This window comes from Hemitrygon akajei, chromosome 5 (genome assembly GCF_048418815.1).
Source record: "Hemitrygon akajei chromosome 5, sHemAka1.3, whole genome shotgun sequence".
In the NCBI taxonomy this organism is placed as follows: Eukaryota; Metazoa; Chordata; class Chondrichthyes; order Myliobatiformes; family Dasyatidae; genus Hemitrygon; species Hemitrygon akajei.
The window spans coordinates 119,283,116-119,301,201 of record NC_133128.1 but is presented as its reverse complement, the minus strand read 5'-3'; the positions used below and the strand labels follow the sequence as shown (position 1 = coordinate 119,301,201).

Genomic DNA, 18,086 nt, shown 5'->3' with positions numbered 1-18,086 from the left:
TTCAAATCCTCTCCTTCTAAAGGCCAACATTCCATTTGCCTTCTTAATCACATACTGCACCTGCACATTGTCTTTGAGTGAATTCAGTGATCGTCAACACCGCCCAACCTCAACGCCTTTAAAAATGCTCTGTTTTGTGTGCTGATGTGAGTGCCCCCACATTTTCCACACATTGAGTCAGTCACGCACAGACTCAAGAAAGAGGAACCACCTGTGACCAAACAGAACATTGTAATCTGAAAAACTACTGACGTTGGAAGATTGAAGCTTCGAGATTGGTATCAGTCCCTCATGCAGGAGTGTAACGGAGAACTAAATGATCGTTACTCTGGGTCTGATGCAGTGCAAAAAAAAAATACAATAAGCATGAAGAATAAAAAATTAAAACAAGCAATAAATATAAATATAAAAGCAAATTTATAGAACACAATGTACATTGTTATATCCTCATTCAAGGACCCCCACCATCCAGGCCATGCTCTCTTCTCGCTGCTCCAATCAGGAAGGAGGTACAGGAGCCTTAGGGTCTACACCACCAGGTTCAGTAACAGCTATTACCTGACGACCAACCGGCTCCTGAACCAGTGTGGATAATTCCACAAACACAATACTGAACTGATCCCACAACCTCCAGACTCACTTTTAAGGGCTCTGCAACTATTATTCTTAGTGCTATTTAGTTGTCTATTTTTTTTTATTTGCACAGTTTGAAGCATTTTGCACATTGATTGCTTGAACGTCTTACTGTGTAATTTTTCACTGATTATATTGTATTTCTTTATTCTACTGCAAATGCCCACAAGAAAATGAATCCAGAGGTAGTATATGGTGACATATACGTACTTTGATAATAAATTTGCTTTGATCTTTGAACATTTACTGTATGTACATAATGAACGGGCACCACCGTAGCACAGAGAGGTTAGCATGATGCCATTACAGCTCGGGGCGTCAGAGTTTGGAATTCAATTCCATCGTCCTCTGTAAGGAGTTTTTACGCTCCCCTCGTGATTGTGTGGGTTTCCTCTCACAGTCCAAAGACATGTTGGTTAGTAGGTTAATTGGTCATTGTAAATTACCCAGTGTTAAATAGGTGGGTAGCTGGGTGGTATGGCTCGTTGGGCTGGAGCGGCCTGTTCTGCCCTGTTTATGTTAAAAGAAAGTGAGGCTAGCTGGTGTGTACGTAGTGGTGGTGGGGTGGGTTATTGGGTGGAGACATTCGTTTTTGAGTCTGGAGGTCCTGATGTCGATTCTGTGCAGCCTCTTCCCCGATGAGAGTGAGACAAACAGTTCGTGAACACGGTGGGTGGGATCCTTCGTGATTTTGTCGGCCCTTTTAGAAACATAGAAAACTTACAGCACAATACAGGCCCTTCAGCCCACAATGCTGTGCTGAATATGTCCTTACCCAAGAAATTTCCTAAGGTTACCCATAGCCCTCTATTTTTCTAAGCTCCATGTACCTATCTAAAAGTCTCTGAAAAGACCCTGTTGTACCCGCCTCCACTACCGCCACCGGCAGCCCATTCCACGCACTCACCACTGTGTGAAAAAACTTACCCCTGACATCTGCTCTGTACCTACTTCCAAGTACCTTAAAACTGTGCCCTCTCGTGCTAGTCATTTCAGCCCTGGGGGAAAGCCTTTGACTATCCACATGATCAATACCTCTCATTATTTTATACACACCTTTCAGGCATGGTTGTGTAGTGGTTAGCACAACACTTTACAGTGCCAGCGATCACCGATTGGGGTTCAAATCCTGACCTGCTGTCTGTAAGGAGTTTGTACATTCTCCCCATGGACACGTCCTGCATGGGTTTCCTCCCAAATTGCAAGGATACGCAGGTTAGGGTGAGTAAGTTGGGCATGGTGACACTAGCGGGCTGACCCCAGGACCTTGTCAAACTGTGCTAATCATTGGCACAAACAACATATTTCACCGTATGTTTTGACAAATAAAGCTAATCTTTTTTCTTATTTAACCTATTTTGAAATCCAGAGAGGTGGAGAGTTTCTGCAGATGTTGGAAATCCAGAGCAACACACACAAAATGCTGGAGGAACTCAAAGCAGGTCAGGCAGCACCTACGGAGGGGAATGAACAGTCGACATTTTGCTTTGCGACCCTTCATCAGGGCTGGGGAGGAAGGGGAAGGAGCCAGAATAAGATGCGGGAAGGGGAAGGAGTGCACCAGTAATCACTGATTGGGGTTCAATTCCCAACGCTCTCTGTGAGGAGTTTGTACGTTCTCCCCATGACCGCGTAGGTTTCCTCTGGCTGCTCTGGTTTCCTCGCACGTTGCAGGGATGTATGGCTGAGGGTTAGTAATTGTGTGAATATGCTCTGTTGGCACGTGAAGTGGGATGACACCTGCATACTGCCCCCGGCACAACCCTTGCTGATTTGGTTTGACGCAAGTGACGCACTTCACTCTATGCTTCGATGTTTTGATGTTGTGACAAACCTCCTTGAATCTGGAGTGAGGGATTGGTGTTAATGGATGGTTGATGGGTCAGCATGGACCTGATAGGCTGAAGGGCCTGTTGCACTAGATATATTTGGTTGTTTAGTAAGACTATGGTTAGATGACAGTGTGTGGTTCTGTACATAACAAAGGATAGCATGTGAAGACAGCAGCCAGTCCATATTCCCTTTGTGAATTTCAGTGTCCCAACCACAAAGAGACTAAATATTGTTCTTGTCAGGAATTACAGAGAAGCCTTGGGCCAGAAGCAGCGTAGGGGAGGCAATTTAACAGTAAAGAATAACTTTAATAATAGACCACAGAATAACAAGCCACGAGAGGCTATTAAACAAGACAGAACAGTCATTAAACACAACAGTCAACAAGGTAAACTCCAGGCAGGGAGAGTAAAGACTGGTTGAGGCCGGCTGGTTCAATGAGTGAACAAGGACTGTGGGTGAGAACTGGGGTTAAATAGGCTGCAGGTGATGAGTCTGGAATGAGTGGCTGGTGAATCCTATTAGCTGGCTGGACACTAGGAGGCCCGACAGTCCTATAGAATTTTTCTAGACTTCACAAAAGGTTTATAACTATATTGTGTGCAGTTCTGGTCAAACCATTCAGGAACAATGTGGAGGCTCTGGAGAGGGTGCAGAAGAGATTCAAAGCTCAAAGTTCAAAGCAAATTTATTATCAAAGTACATATATATCTACATATGTGTGATGCTTCGGGGTTCTAGCAACTGCAGAATCTCTTGTGTTTATATCACCATATAAGGTTCATTTCCTTGCAGGCATTCGCAGTAAAACTAAGCAACACCATAAATTAATGAAAAACTACACACAAACAAAGATGGTCAAACAACCAATGTGCAAAAGAAGTCAAACTGTGTACATATATGATTTGAAAAATAGGTAGATAGATAAAGAAATAAAATTGAGAGCATGAGTTGTAAGTCCTTGAAAATGAGTGCATAGTTTGTGAACTCAGTCCAGAGTCCATCTGACCTGGTTCGGAGGTCCAGTGGGGTCCAGTGGATCAGAGTTTGGTTTTATTCGTCACATCTATAGAAATATTAAAACATCCCCCTCACATCATCTTTGAACTGTGTCATCTGCATCAATGACCGAGGTTGTGCTGGGGGGCAGCCCACAAGTGTCGGCATGCCTCCAGGGGCAAACTAGCATGCCCACAAGTTGCCAACTCTAAACCAGGCATCTTTGGAATCTGGGAGCACCCAGGGGAAACCCACCTGACTACAGGGAGCACGTACAAACTCCTTACAGACAGTGGAGAAAATTGAACCCTGATCACGAGATTGCTGGCATTGTGGGGCGTTAGCCTAACTGTGATACTACCGTGAAATACTATATTGTGTGCCTGTAATGGTTACCGGCGGTAACAGTGGAAGCAGTTAGGTGGAGTTTTAGAGGCTTTGTAGATAGGCACCTGAATACGTAAGGGATGGAGGGATATGAATGACACACAGGAGGACATGTCGTATAAACTGGCATCAACATCGTGTGTTGAGTGGTCTGTTCAGTAATACGCTATGCTTCACGTCCTTTCCAGAACATAGGACATGGAACTCAGAACAGTACAGGACAGGAACAGGCCCCTTGGCCCACAGTGATCTGCCAAATCAAATAGCAAATTAAACTAATCTCTTCTGCCTGCACAATGTCCACATCTTTCCATTTTCCTCACTTTCACGTGCCTATCTAAACACCTCTTAAAATCCCTAATGTATCTGCCTTTCTCACCATTTCCAGTACTCTCCACTCTCAAAAAACTTGCCGCTCACATCTCCTTTGAAATTACTCCCTCTCACCTTAAGTGCATTCCCTCTGATGTTAGACATTACAACTCTGGGAAAACAGAACTGTCTGTCTACTCCATCTCTGCCTCTCATATTCTGATAAACCTCGATCAGATCTCCCCTCAGCCTCCGGTGCTCCAGCGAGAACCACCCAGGTTTGTGCCCAGGCTGCATCTTGTTAAACCTCTTCAGCACCCTCTGATACCGTGGCGTTCTCTCCGTTTCCCAGTCCTGGTGAAGGTGCCTGGACCTGAGACACAAATGGTTTCTCACGGAGGTCCGCGGTTTCCTGCCGGAGGAGGTGGCGGGGGCAGGGACACTCGCAACTTTGAAGGTGCATCTGGACAGGTACCTGAATAGCCAGGCGCACAGGGAGGTGAAATGAATACAGGAAGGTGCTGGAGGAACTCAGTGTGTTAAGCAGCGTCTGGGAATAGAGACAGCTGGAACACAGAGCTATCCCCCCTCCATCTTTCAATCCTCGGCACTAAGTTTTGCCCATCCATTTCATTTTCCTTCCACTGACCCCCCGAGTTCCTCCGGCGTTCTGCTTCCCCCCCAGATTCTGGCAGCCACAGCCTCTCGTGTCCCCATAGCGATCAGGTGAAAGTGCTCTGTTTCTGTGCTGTATGCTGTATCTGCTGTTATTGGATTATTGACTGGCCCCGTAGTGTAACCTCACAATCTAGCTCGCTGTGATCTTGCAGCTTATAGCACTGTCCCTGTTACTCTAACACTTCGTTTTGCATTCTGTTGTTCCTAGGACTATAAGGTGTAGGGGCAGAATTAGGCCATTCGGCCCATCGAGTCTGCTCTGCCTTTCCATCATGGCTGATTTATTATCCCTCTCAACCCCACTCTCCTGCCTTCTTCCCATAACCTTTGACCCCCTGTCTAATCTGGAACCTATCAAACTCTGCTTTACCTACCCGATGGCTTGGCATCCACAGATTCACCACCCTCTGCCAACGGAAATTTCTCCTGTTAAAGGGGACGAACCTTTGAGGCTCTGGTCTTAGACTGTCCCACTGTTGGAAAAAACATCTCCACATCCACTCTATTCAATAGGTTTCAATGAGATCCCCTCCCCCAGTTCTTCTGAACGCCAGCGAGTACAGGCCCAGAGCCATCAAGTGTCCCCGTACATTATGCTTTCACTTCCTGGTTCACTCTCATGGATGCTCTCCATCGCCAACACATACTTTCTTAGATCAGTGGCTGAAAAGTGCTCACCATGCTCCCAGTGTGGTCTGACTTACAGGGCGTCAGCCGTCGTCGTGGAACCAGACCCTATCTGTCCTTTCTCACCAATCACTTCCACACCCAGCACAGTGTCTTCAGCAGACTTCGAGCTAGGGTAGACCAGTGGCCGTTTTCCTTCCTCTACTTTCTGCCCAAACTCCCGGCAGGAGCCCAGGAACATTGCCCTCTGATAGCTTTTTGCATGGCTCCATCTGCAGGCCCTTCCTGATTTCCTGGATGCGCCGATGAGCGAAGGAGCTGGAGGGGCCACACCTTCCCAAAAGGCACTACAAACATGCTCTATGGAGAAACTTTGGCAAACACTGCTCTGGCACGCAAACCTCATAAATTATCCTGCAGTCCAGCACTAGACAGCACCTGACACAGCGAAATAAACACACGTATCCATCCAACCCTCCAGGGCCTACACGCCACCAGTAAACAAGAGCAGGGCGAGATTAGATTAAAGATTAGCCTTATTTTGACACATGTACAGTGAAATGCTCCATTTGTGTCAAATTAAATCTATGCGGAATGTGCTGGGGGCAGCCCGCAAGTATTGCCACACTTCCATTCCCAACATGGCGTGCCCATAACTCACTAACCCTAACCGAAAGGTGGGAGGAAACCAACGCGATCACGGGGAGAATGTGCCAACCCCTTACGGAAGGGGGGGGTGGTGTTGAACCCTGATCAATGGTGCTGGAAAGTGTCCCACTAACCACTCTGCTACCTTGCCAACTCAATAAGGATAGTAAGTACCAGGAGCCCTGGATGTCAAGAAATGTCCAAGGGTGGTGACTCTCAGTGACAGCAGGCCATTCAGTCCTTCCTAGTCTACTGGTTCTGAATATTTCAATGCACCATTGCTTCTCCCAACACAGTTCTTTCCTCATTGGTCATTGCTTGATGCTTGGGACAGACCAAAGCATCGCCTATCCATTCCACACAGGGGGCAGAACGTCTTTGGAACACTCACTTCAAAACCTCCGGATTTCCAAACAGCAGAATCAGATCAGTCTCCATCTTTTCACACCACCCCCACACTCTCTCTCTCTCTCTCACACACTCACACTCACTCACACACACTCACTCACACACACACACTCACTCACGCACACACACACACACTCACTCACACACACATACACATACACACACACACACACAGAGGCACACACACACGTACGTACACACACACTCACACACACACACAGACACACACACACACACTCACACACACAGACACACATACACACACCCACACACAGACACACACACACACACACACACACACACTCACTCACTCACTCACTCACACACACATACACATACACACACACACACACAGAGGCACACACACACGTACGTACACACACAAAAACACACACACACACTCACATACACACATACACACTCATATACATACACACACCCACACACAGGCACACACACACTCACACACACACACACAGACACACACACACACCCACACACAGACACACACACGCATACACACAGACACAGAGGCACACACACGTACAGACACTCACATCCACACATACACACTCATATACATACACACACCCACACACAGGCATACACACACACACACACACACACTCACTCACTCACACAGAGGCACACACACACGTATGTACACACACACACACACACACAATCACACAGACACACACACACATGTACACACACAAACACACACACACATACTCACATACACACAGGCACACACACATACACACATACACACAACACACACACATACACACAGGCATACACACATACACACACACAATACATGCACACAAACACATACGTGTTAACGTGCACAAGTAGCTGTACACAGTGCCAGCTGTTGGACTGGGTTTGGACTCCTCCCACTGTCTATGAGGAGTTTTCCCATGATCACATTGCTCTGGTCTCCTCCCACATTCCAAACACCGGTGGTTAGGGTTGCTGAGTTGTGGGTATGTATGTTGGCTTGTGGTGTGGCTGCCCCATACAATCCTTGCTGATTTGATCTACACAAACGACACATTTCACTGTAGCAAATAAAACTCACTGAAATCCTAAGTTTCCATATTGGTGATGGGGTTAAAGGTCATGGGGAGGTGGCAGCATAGTGGTGCTGAAGAAAGTATCAGCCACAATTTGACGAAGGGTTTCGGCCTGAAACGTCGACAGCACTTCTCCCTATAGATGTGGCCTGGTCTGCTGTGTTCCACCAGCATTTTGTGTGTGTTGTTGTTAGCCACAATTTCATGCTGGATTAGCCTCAATGGGCGAACGGCCAAGTTCTGTTCCTAATATTTTTTCTTCGGTAAGTAGAGTAAAATTATGCCCAATATTCCAGACGTGATTCGACCAAACATATAAATATAAAACTTTCCTGTTTCTAAATTCCAAGTCTCTCACAGCAGAGGTCTACATCTCATTTATCTCCTTACCCACTCGATGCACCTGTAGTAACTTACCCCACCCCCCTCTGTGATCTTTCTCCATTTCAATGATAGTCCACTTCAGCTACGTGACTCATGCTTCCCCACCTCAAACTACATTTGCCCGGCTTTCAATCACTTGCTCTCCCTGCCTTTATCCCCTTGTGAATCCAAATACCTCACCACAACAGGCCCTCCCACCTACCGTAAACACAAGAGACTCTGCAGACGCTGGAAATCCAGAGCAACACAGACAAAATACTGGAAGAACTCAACAGGTCAGGTAGCATCTGCGGAAAGGTATAAGCAGAAATATTTTGAGGCGAGACCTTTCATCAGGTCTCTTGTATCCTTAGTTCTACACGTTCCATTATAGAATCAGAATCAGATTTAATAACACTGACATATGTCGTGAAATGTGTTAACTTTACTGTTTCAGTACAATGAAGTACATGATAAATAATTATAGAGAAAAAACTGAGTTTCTGAAGTATATATATGTCTATTAAATAATTACATTAAAATAAGAAGTGGAAAATTAAAATATAGTGAGGTAGTGTTCATGGGTTCAATGTCCATTCTGTTCTTCCTCAGTTCACACTAAGATCATCTGTTTATCTCTTTTGCTAGGAATCCTACCATTAACCCAGTATTCTGTTTGCCCTTCAAAAGGTCATGCTCTCTTCTTACTGCTGCCATTGGCCAGGAGGTACAGCAGCCTTAGGTGCTACCCCACCAGGTTCAGGGACAGTTATTACCCTAAAACCATCAGCTATCTCCAGCTGCCTTCACAGAAATTTGCAGCTGAATGTCCTTAAAGTTGTGGAGAGGCATATCAGCTTTGGGAGACTTGTGTCCCCTCTCCAAACACTCCTCATCAACAGGTCCATGGTGACATTCATGTTGCTCTGCCAGTTGCTTGTCTCTGAAGATTCAAGATTCAGGTTTATTTATGATACGTACTTTGAAACACACAGTGAAGTTCTCCATTTGCGTTAATGACCAACATAACCAAGGATGTGCTGGGGGCAGCCCGCAAATGTCACCACACATTCTAACGCCAACACGGCATGCCCATAATGTTCAGCAGGACTAACAGGGATTGGCAGAATCAGGACTCCAATGGGCCTCAAATCCTGAAATTCTGATCGACACTTGGGTCTTGACATCGATACTAGGACCTACCAGTCACCAAACTCAAGGCCTCGAGCTCCAGACTCACTACCTATGGGACCCTGAACACTAGGTCACTAAGTCTTAAGCTCCAGGCTTGCCATTGACAGGACTCTGAACACTAGGCCTTAAGCTCCAGACTCACTATTTATGGGACCCTGAACACCAGGCCTTAAGCTCCAGGCTCGCTACTGACAGGACCCTGAAAACTAGGCCTTAAGCTCCAGGCTCACCTCTGATAGGACCCTGAACACTAGGTCTCGAGCTCCAGACTCACTATCTATGGGACCCTGAACACTAGGCCTTAAGCTCCAGGCTCGCTACTGACAGGACCCTGAAAACTAGGCCTTAAGCTCCAGGCTCACCTCTGATAGGACCCTGAACACTAGGTCTCGAGCTCCAGACTCACTATCTATGGGACCCTGAACACTAGGCCTTAAGTTCTAGGCTTGCCACTGACAGGATCCTGAACTCTAGGCCTTGAACTCCAGACACACTGCTGATGGGATCCCAGTTAGGAGAAGGTGTTTGATAGGTTGGATTGGGAATGCCTATTTAGGATGTAACACACAATCAGAATTGTGATGCATTGCGTAATCTACGTCAAATTTTTGGACCCTGCTGTGCCAGAAGACAAACAGGGACATAGGCTACTGTGCTGGGCCTGGGTGCTGAGTGAAAACAGCCACAGACCAGGCAGTGAACTATGATTAAATATGTCAGCTGAACAGATTTGGCCTGAAGCAGGGGCCACTTGAGCATGGAAAGGCAATTGCTTATTTATCTTTGGGATTACACTATTTTTCAGCCAGGTACTTTAAGTCGTTAAGTAACCTTAGCTTATTTTTCTAGCAGTGTTTGTGTGCTTTTTGTCAGGCCGCACTGGTATCCTACGGATGAAATCCAACACTGCTGATGGTATCTCAGCAATCAGACTGCTCAGTACTACTCCTCCGCCCTCCGCCTGCTCTTTATCAACTGTTACTCACAGGCTGTTGAAAGGTAACACCTTAATTGCATTCCTCCTCTGTCTCCCAGCTTGCTCAGGTGGGGTTCACTGACTGTCTGGGGAGTAACAACCAAACCTCTCCAAGAACTACAGAACCAAGATGAGAGAAACAGAGAGAGAGGGAGACAGGGGAGACATGGGGGGAGAGAGGGTGGGGGAGAGAGGGATAGGAGGTATGGGGGGAGAGCGAGAGACAGAGAGAGGGGGAGAGAGGGATAGGAGGTACAGGGGGAGACATGGGGGGAGAGAGAGAGGGAGACAGGGATAGGAGGTACAGGGTGAAACATGGGGGGAGAGAGGGGAGAGAGAGAGAGGGGGAGAGAGGGATAGGAGGTACAGGGGAGACATGGGGGGGAGAGAGAGGGAGACAGGGATAGGAGGTACAGGGGGAGACATGGGGGGAGAGAGGGAGACAGAGAAAGAGAGAGGGGGAGAGAGGGAGACAGGGGTAGGAGGTACAGGGGAGACACGGGGGGAGAGAGGGGTAGGAGGTACAGGGGGAGACATGGAGGGGAGAGAGAGAAAGTGAGAGAGGGAGGGAGAGAGACACACAGGGATAGGAGGTACAGGGGGAGACATGGGGAAAGAGAGGGAAATGGAGGAGAGTACGAGTGATAGGGAAGAGCCAGAGAGGGAGAGGGAGAGAGACAGACAGAGAAAGAGAGGAAAGAGACAGAGAGAGACAGAAAGGAGAGAGAGAGAGAGCGAGAGAGAGAGAGAGAGAGAGAGAGAGAGAGAGGGAGAGAGAGAGAAGCAGAGAGAACGAGAGGAAGACAGAAAGATGGAAAGATGGAGAGACCACGTGTTAGCAGGTGAATTCTCCGAATGTGTTGGAGATGCTGGTTGCTGCTTGTGGCAGGAGTGTGGTGCAGGGCAAACAGGTGGGGATTAGTCGGGCCTATAGTCAGTTTGCGTTAGCTCAGATACTGAACCACACACACGGACAAAGTTGTTTCATCTGCACAACACTGGTTGCAGGAGCATAGAGTCGTGGATTTGCTTCTTGGCAAAGTGAGGCCATTTGGCCCATCTGTCCTACCCTGTGCCCTTCCCCCGCAACCTTGTGGATCACTCTCCCAGTACCGACCCATTCTGTGGTAATATGTTATTTTATGCGGTGTGCATGATACCTGTTTTGTGGTTCACCCTGGTCTGGAAGAACATTCTATCATTTGGTTGTATATTATGTGTGGTTAGGTGGCAATAAACTTCAACTTGAACTTGATCCACTTCTCTCTGGCTGATTGTTCCACGTGCACCACAGGCTGTGATCTCCCCACCATCACCACTCTTTGGATGGAAAGGTCTCCCCTACCCTGTCCCCTGGACACCACCCAAATGGGAACAGCTTCCCTCTGTTCCCCCTCCCTTGTCCACTTTGATCCTGTCTTCTCCCAACCTTCTCTGCTCCAGGAGAAACCCCATCCTGAGGTTTCTTCGCCCCCACCCAGTGGCTGGATTCCCTCCTCTTGGGAACCGTCCCTACTCAGTAGACTGAATGCTAGATTTAACTGTCAGCCGCACGGTGAAACACGCAGAGAAAGGTGTCGTCTGAAGCCATGACCAACACAGTCCGACGACGTGCTGGAGGCCGCTGACAAGTTCCACCATGCTTCCAGCGTGCCACGATTTACTAACCCTAACCTGTACGTTTTTGGAATGAGGGAAGAAACTGGAACACCCGGAGAAAACCCTCACAGTCACGGGGAAAACGTACTAACTCCTTACAGGCAGCAGCGGGAATTCAACCCAGATTGTTGGTTCTGCGATAGCATTACGCTGTCCACTGCACTAGCATGCCCGAGTACTTGTGAATCCCGGGATCCCATCCCTATATACGTCCGGCCTCGTTCGGGGATTCGTATCTGCTCTTACACAGCCTCAGTTAAAAACACCCAACATAGGACATAGAACATAGAATAGTACAGCACAGTACAGGCCATTTGGCCCACAATGTTGTGCTGACCCTCAAACCCTGCCTCCCATATAACCCCCCACCTTAAATTCCTCCATATACCTGTCTAGTAGTCTCTTAAACTTCACTAGTGTATCTGCCTCCACCACTGACTCAGGCAGTGCATTCCACGCACCAACCACTCTCTGAGTGAAAAACCTTCCTCTAATATCCCCCTTGAACTTCCCTCCCCTTACCTTAAAGCCATATCCTCTTATATTGAGCAGTCGTGCCCTGGGGAAGAGGCGCTGGCTGCCCACTCTATCTATTCCTCTTAATATCTGTACATCTCTATCATGTCTCCTCTCATCCTCCTTCTCTCCAAAGAGTAAAGCCCTAGCCCCCATAATCTCTGATCATAATGCACACTCTCTAAACCAGGCAGCATCCTGGTAAATCTCTTCTGTACCCTTTCCAATGCTTCCACATCCTTCCTATAGTGAGGCAACCAGAACCGGACACAGTACTCCAAGTGTGGCCTAACTAGAGTTTTACAGAGCTGCATCATTACATCGCGTCTCTTAAACTCTATCCCTTGACTTATGAAAACTAACACCCCATAAGCTTTCTTAACTACCCTATCTACCTGTGAGGCAACTTTCAGGGATCTGTGGACATGTACCCCCAGATCCCTCTGCTCCTCCACACTCCCAAGTATCCTGCCATCTTCCTACCCACCTTCTTGGACATATCTAGAGAAAGGTGCCAGAAAAGGCCCAGTAACGGTATGAACTATCCCTCTCAGTCTGCACATTCCCTCAAGCTGTCCCAGTGCCACCAGCGAGGAGGCTACCTAGCATCCACGCCTGGACCACCGGACTCAAAAACTGTTATTTTCCCCAAGCTCCACCCACTAACCCACCCACTCCACCCACTAACCCACCCCTCCACACCCCAAACCACCACCACTTTATCATTTACTGTCAGTCACCTTATGTACAGACACTCCTGTGCCTAGCGTCACGTCATGGACATACTATCACTCCATGTATACAAGCTATTTCATGGATTTATATTATTGTGTGTTTTTATTATGATTTCATTCTTAATCTTCCTGTGTGTTTTTTTGGAGTTGCATCAGATCTGGAATAACAATTATTTAATTCTCCTTTACACTTGGGTACTAGAAATTATATTCAACAATCTTAAAATTTTGAATGTTGGAACAGTCCTCCATCTGCAGGCTTGGGAAATTTACACTGCACACCCATGTCTGAGTGTTAATATCTTAGAATAACCCTGTACTGTATCCTGCTCGCTGACCAGCAATCTTAGTCACCGCTGTCTGCTCTAAGCCAGCGAACTACCTCTGAAGCGGCCGAACCTGGGATTTAAGAACTATCCTGGATGGGAAGCCTTTGGTTTGATGTTGACCTTCATCTCTGGGACATCTCAGGCATCAGGGTAGTGTCAGGCGGCTGGGAAATTGCAAATATTATACATTGAGATAATCCAGTAATTATAGACCCGTCATCTTAATTACTGTGCTGGCAGGAGTTGTCCGAAGAATAATCAGGGCAGGGTTTAGCATTCCTGTGGGCCAGTGGGGATTTACAGTCTTACAGCCCAACTGATGTGAAGTGATTCAATTTGGAAGGTCGAATTTGAAGGCAAAATACAGGGCTAATGGCAAGAGGGGAATAAAGGGTCAAGATTTTGGTCCGGGACCCTTCATCAGGACTAGAAACGAAGGCGGCAGAAGCAAGATTTAAAAGGCGGAGGGAGAGGAAAGAGTAAAAACTGGCAGGTGATAGGTGACAGCAAGTGAGGGGGAGGGAGTAGGTGGCTGGGGGAGGGGGATGGTGAGAAGCCGGGAGGTGATAGATGGAAAGTGTAAAATGCTGAAGAAGGAATCTGATAGGAGATTGGAGCACGGGAAAAGGAGAAGACGGAGGTGGTGGGCAGGTGAGGAGAAGAGTAGGGGTAAAAGGGGATCCAGAATGGGGAATGGAAAAAGAGAGGAGGGGGAGGGGTGGAGAAATTACAGGAAGCTAGAGAAATCGATGTTCAGGCCACCATTTTGGAGGCTACCCAGTCACAGTATGAGGTATGGCTCGTCCAGCTGAGAGAATGATAATCTATAAAGGTCAGCACGACAGTGGGAAAGAAAGGCCTGCACTGTGCTGTGCCGTTTCTTGTTTTATACACCCACTGCTTACTGTGTTGCCGTCAGTTTCCCCCTAAATCGCCTCCTCTCTCCTTAAAGCCGTGCCTCTAGTTTCAGATTCCTGTAATCACTCACCTTATCTGAACACTTCACGATTTTACAAAGTCACGCCTCTCTGGGGAGTTTGAGCTGAATAGTCCTTGTCCAGGCCTTGCAGATCCACTCAGGCATTGCCTCGAGAAGTAAGCGTTCTCTCTCTCTCGGCTTCTGAGGCATGCAGGTTCTGAAATGTTTCCAGATTTTCAGGTTTATATTTTTAAATCTAACTACACAAATCAGTTTACAATTGACCTTTGCCGACCTGTTCTGTGTGTATAAGCCTCTGCTATAAATGCCAGCAGTATATTCAGCGCTGCTCACTCCTTCCTGAAGGGGAGTGGTGTGGTGGGTGACTGTTTGCTATGGGGCTATGTGCTGCCCACAGGCTGGTGGCACGTGTCTACCTTCAGGGCCACCCTGGAATAGAGTACCGAGCACCACGATGCCAGGTGCAGTGGCAACGGCTTGTACTTGACAGGCATTTCGACAAGCAGTTCAGGAGATTCCGAATCAAGTGCGTTGCCAATGACATATGACCGGAGTTCTGTGGCAGCACCTCAGTGCAACACATAAAATATACTGAACTTTTAAGAAACACATAAAAAATAACTGAACAGTGCAAAAACAAAGCCACCCACTCTGCTTCAAAATGTTCCTGTTTGGAAAGGACAAGGAGAACCCATACAGATTAAAAGCTGGAGTTGCTCAAGTGCTCAAAGACATAGAGCATAGGACAGTACAGGCCCCTCAGCCAACGATGTTGTACCAGCCGATAAAAACCTGCTCTATGGTCAATCTAACCTTCCCCCCTGCAACGTCTAGTTTTTTCACATCCTTGTCCCTATCTAAGAGTCCCCTGTTGTATCTGCCTCCACTGCCACCCCTAGTTGTACATTTCAGGCGCCCATCAGTCTTTGCGTAAATCCACCTGCCTTTGGCATTCCCACATACTCTCCTCCGTTCATCGTAACTGGTTGTTTTCCAGACGTCCTTAAACTGACAGGTCACTGCTCCCCTGGCTGTCCACGATCAATGCCTCTCATCATCTTGTAAACCTCTATCAAGTCTCCTCTCACCCTCCTCTGCTCCAGAGAAAAGCCCTAGCTCGCTCAGCCTATCATAGAAACATAAAAAACCTACAGCACAATACAGGCCCTTCGGCCCACAAAGTTGTGCCGAACATGTCCCTACCTTAGAACTACCTAGGCTTTACCCATAGTCCTCCATTCTTCTAAGCTCCATGTAGCCATCCAGGAGTCTCTTAAAAGACCCTGTCATTGCCGTCTCCACTACCGTCACCGGCAGCCCATTCCACGCACTCACCACTGTGTGAAAAAACTTACCCCTGACATCTCCTCTGTACCTACTTCCAAGCACCTTAAAACTAAACCCTCTTGTGCTAGCCAAGAGGGCATAGCATAGCCCTGGGAAAAAGCCTCTGACTATCCACACAATCAATGCCTCTCATCATCTTATGCACCTCTACCAAGTCACCTCTCATCCTTCGTCGCTCCAAGGAGAAAAGGCCGAGTTCACTCAACCTATTCTCATAAGGCATGCTCCCCAATCCAGGCAACATCCTTGTAAATCTCCTCTGCACCCTTTCTATGGCTTCCACATCCTTCCTGTAGGGAGGCGACCAGAACTGAGCACAGTACTCTAAGTGGGGTCTGACCAGGGTCCTATATATGTAACATTACCTCTCGACTCTTAAAGTCAATCCCACGATTGATGAAGGCCAATGCACCGTATGCTTTCTTAACCACCGAGTCAACCTGCGCAGCTGCTTTGAGTGTCCTATGGACTCGGACCCCAAGATCCCTCTGAACCTCCACACTCCCAAGAGTCTTATCATTAATATTATATTCTGAGCGCGTCCCTTCTCTGTCACCTGCCTATTCTCCCTCACACACTGTCTCCAAGCTTTCTCTATTTGTGAGCCAACCGCCTCTTCCCCAGTCTCTTCAGTTCAGTTCCCACCCCCCAACAATTCAAGTTTAAATGCTCCTCAGTAGCCTTAGTAAACCTCCCCGCCAGGATATTGGTCCCCCTGGGATTCAAGTGTAACCCGTCCTTTTTGTACACATCATACCTGCCCCAAAAGAAGTCCCAATGATCCAGAAATCTGAATCCCTACCCACTGCTCCAATCCCTCAGCTACGCATTTATCCTCCACCTCATTCTATTTCTATTCTCACTGTCACGTGGCACAGGCAGTAATCCCGAGACTGCTACCTTTGTGGTCCTGCTTCTCAACTTCCTTCCTAACTCCCTGTAGTCTGTTTTCAGGACCTCCTCCCTTTTCCTGCCTACGTCATTGGTACAAATATGTACCACAACCTCTGGCTGTTCACCTTCCCACTTCAAGATATCGTGGATGCGATCTGAAACATCGTGGACCTTGGCACCTGGGAGGCAAGCTACCATCCGCATTTCTTTTCTGCATCCACAGAATCGACCTGTCTGACCCCCTAACTACAGAGTCCCCTATCATGCTGCCATCCTCTTCCTTTCCCTATCCTTCTGAGCCACAGGGCCAGACTCTGTGCCAGAGGCACGGCCACGGTTGCTTCCCCCAGGTAGGCCGCCCCCCCAACAGTACTCAAACAGGAGTACTTATTGTTAAGGGGGACAGGCACTGGGATACTCTCTAGTACCTGCTTTTTGCCCTTCTCCTGACTGTTACCTACTTCTCTGTTTCTTGTGGTCCCAGGATGACCACCTGCCTATAGCTCCCCTCTATCACCTCCTCACTCTCCCTGACCAGGCGAAGGTCATCGAGCTGCATCACCAGTTCCCTAACGCAGTCTCTAAGGAGCTGCAGCTCGACGCACCTGGAGCAGACGTGGCCATCCGGGAGGCTGGGGGTCTCTAGGACCTCCCACATCTGACATCGAGCGCAGAAAACCTGCCTCACACACATACTGTCTGTCTTGATTTTAAACAGATATTTTATCCTCATGAGACATACTCTCTAATCCAGGCTGCGTCCTGGTGGATCTCCTCTGTACCCTCTCTAAAGCCTCCACATCCTTCCTATAATGAAACAGCCAGAAATGAACACAAAACTTAAGGTGTAGTTGAACCAGGGTTGTATAGAGCTGCAACATTACCTCAAGGCCCTTCAACTCAATCCCCTGACTAGTGAAGGCAATCTCCTTCTTAACCGCCCTATCAACTTACAACTTTGAGGGATCTATATACAAATATCCCCCGACTGCTAAGAATTCTGCCACTACCTCTGTATCTCCCTTCAAGCCTGACCTTCCAAAGTGAATCACGTCACACTTCTCTGGATTACACTCCAAATGTCACTTCTCAGCCCAGCTTTGCTTCCTGTTATAACCTATGACAACCCTCTACACTACCCACACCATCACAAACACTTGTCTCTCTGCAAACTTACTAACCCACCCTTCCACTTCCTCAACTAAAACTATTTATAGTACAGGTAAAACAAAAACAAGGCAGAATAAAGTGTAACAGCTACAGAGAAAGTACAGTGCAGGTAGACAAATGGATACAAGTCTATAATGAGGTAGATTATGAAGTAAAGAGTCCATTTTACCACACTAGGGAACTTAGAGGCCATGGGTTTAAGGTGAGAGAGGAAAGATTAAAAGGAGACCTGAGGGGCAACTTTTTCACCCAGAGATTATAGGTATATGGAACAAGCTGTCAGAGGAAGTGGGTGAGGCAGGCACAATAACAACATTTAAAGACTTTTGGCAAGGTTCTTGGATGGGAAAGTTTGTG

General features: G+C 47.5%; 1 long non-coding RNA gene across 1 annotated transcript in view; it reads right to left on the bottom strand.

Annotated features, from left to right (window-relative positions):
* The window catches only part of LOC140728110 (uncharacterized), a 171,680-nt gene extending 157,028 nt beyond the window's left edge, over positions 1 to 14,652 (bottom strand). The window contains exon 1 of the long non-coding RNA XR_012098997.1: positions 14,367 to 14,652. This is a non-coding gene — a long non-coding RNA (uncharacterized lncRNA). The remainder of the gene's footprint in view (positions 1 to 14,366) is intronic.
* Between the last annotated feature and the right edge of the window lie 3,434 nt (positions 14,653 to 18,086).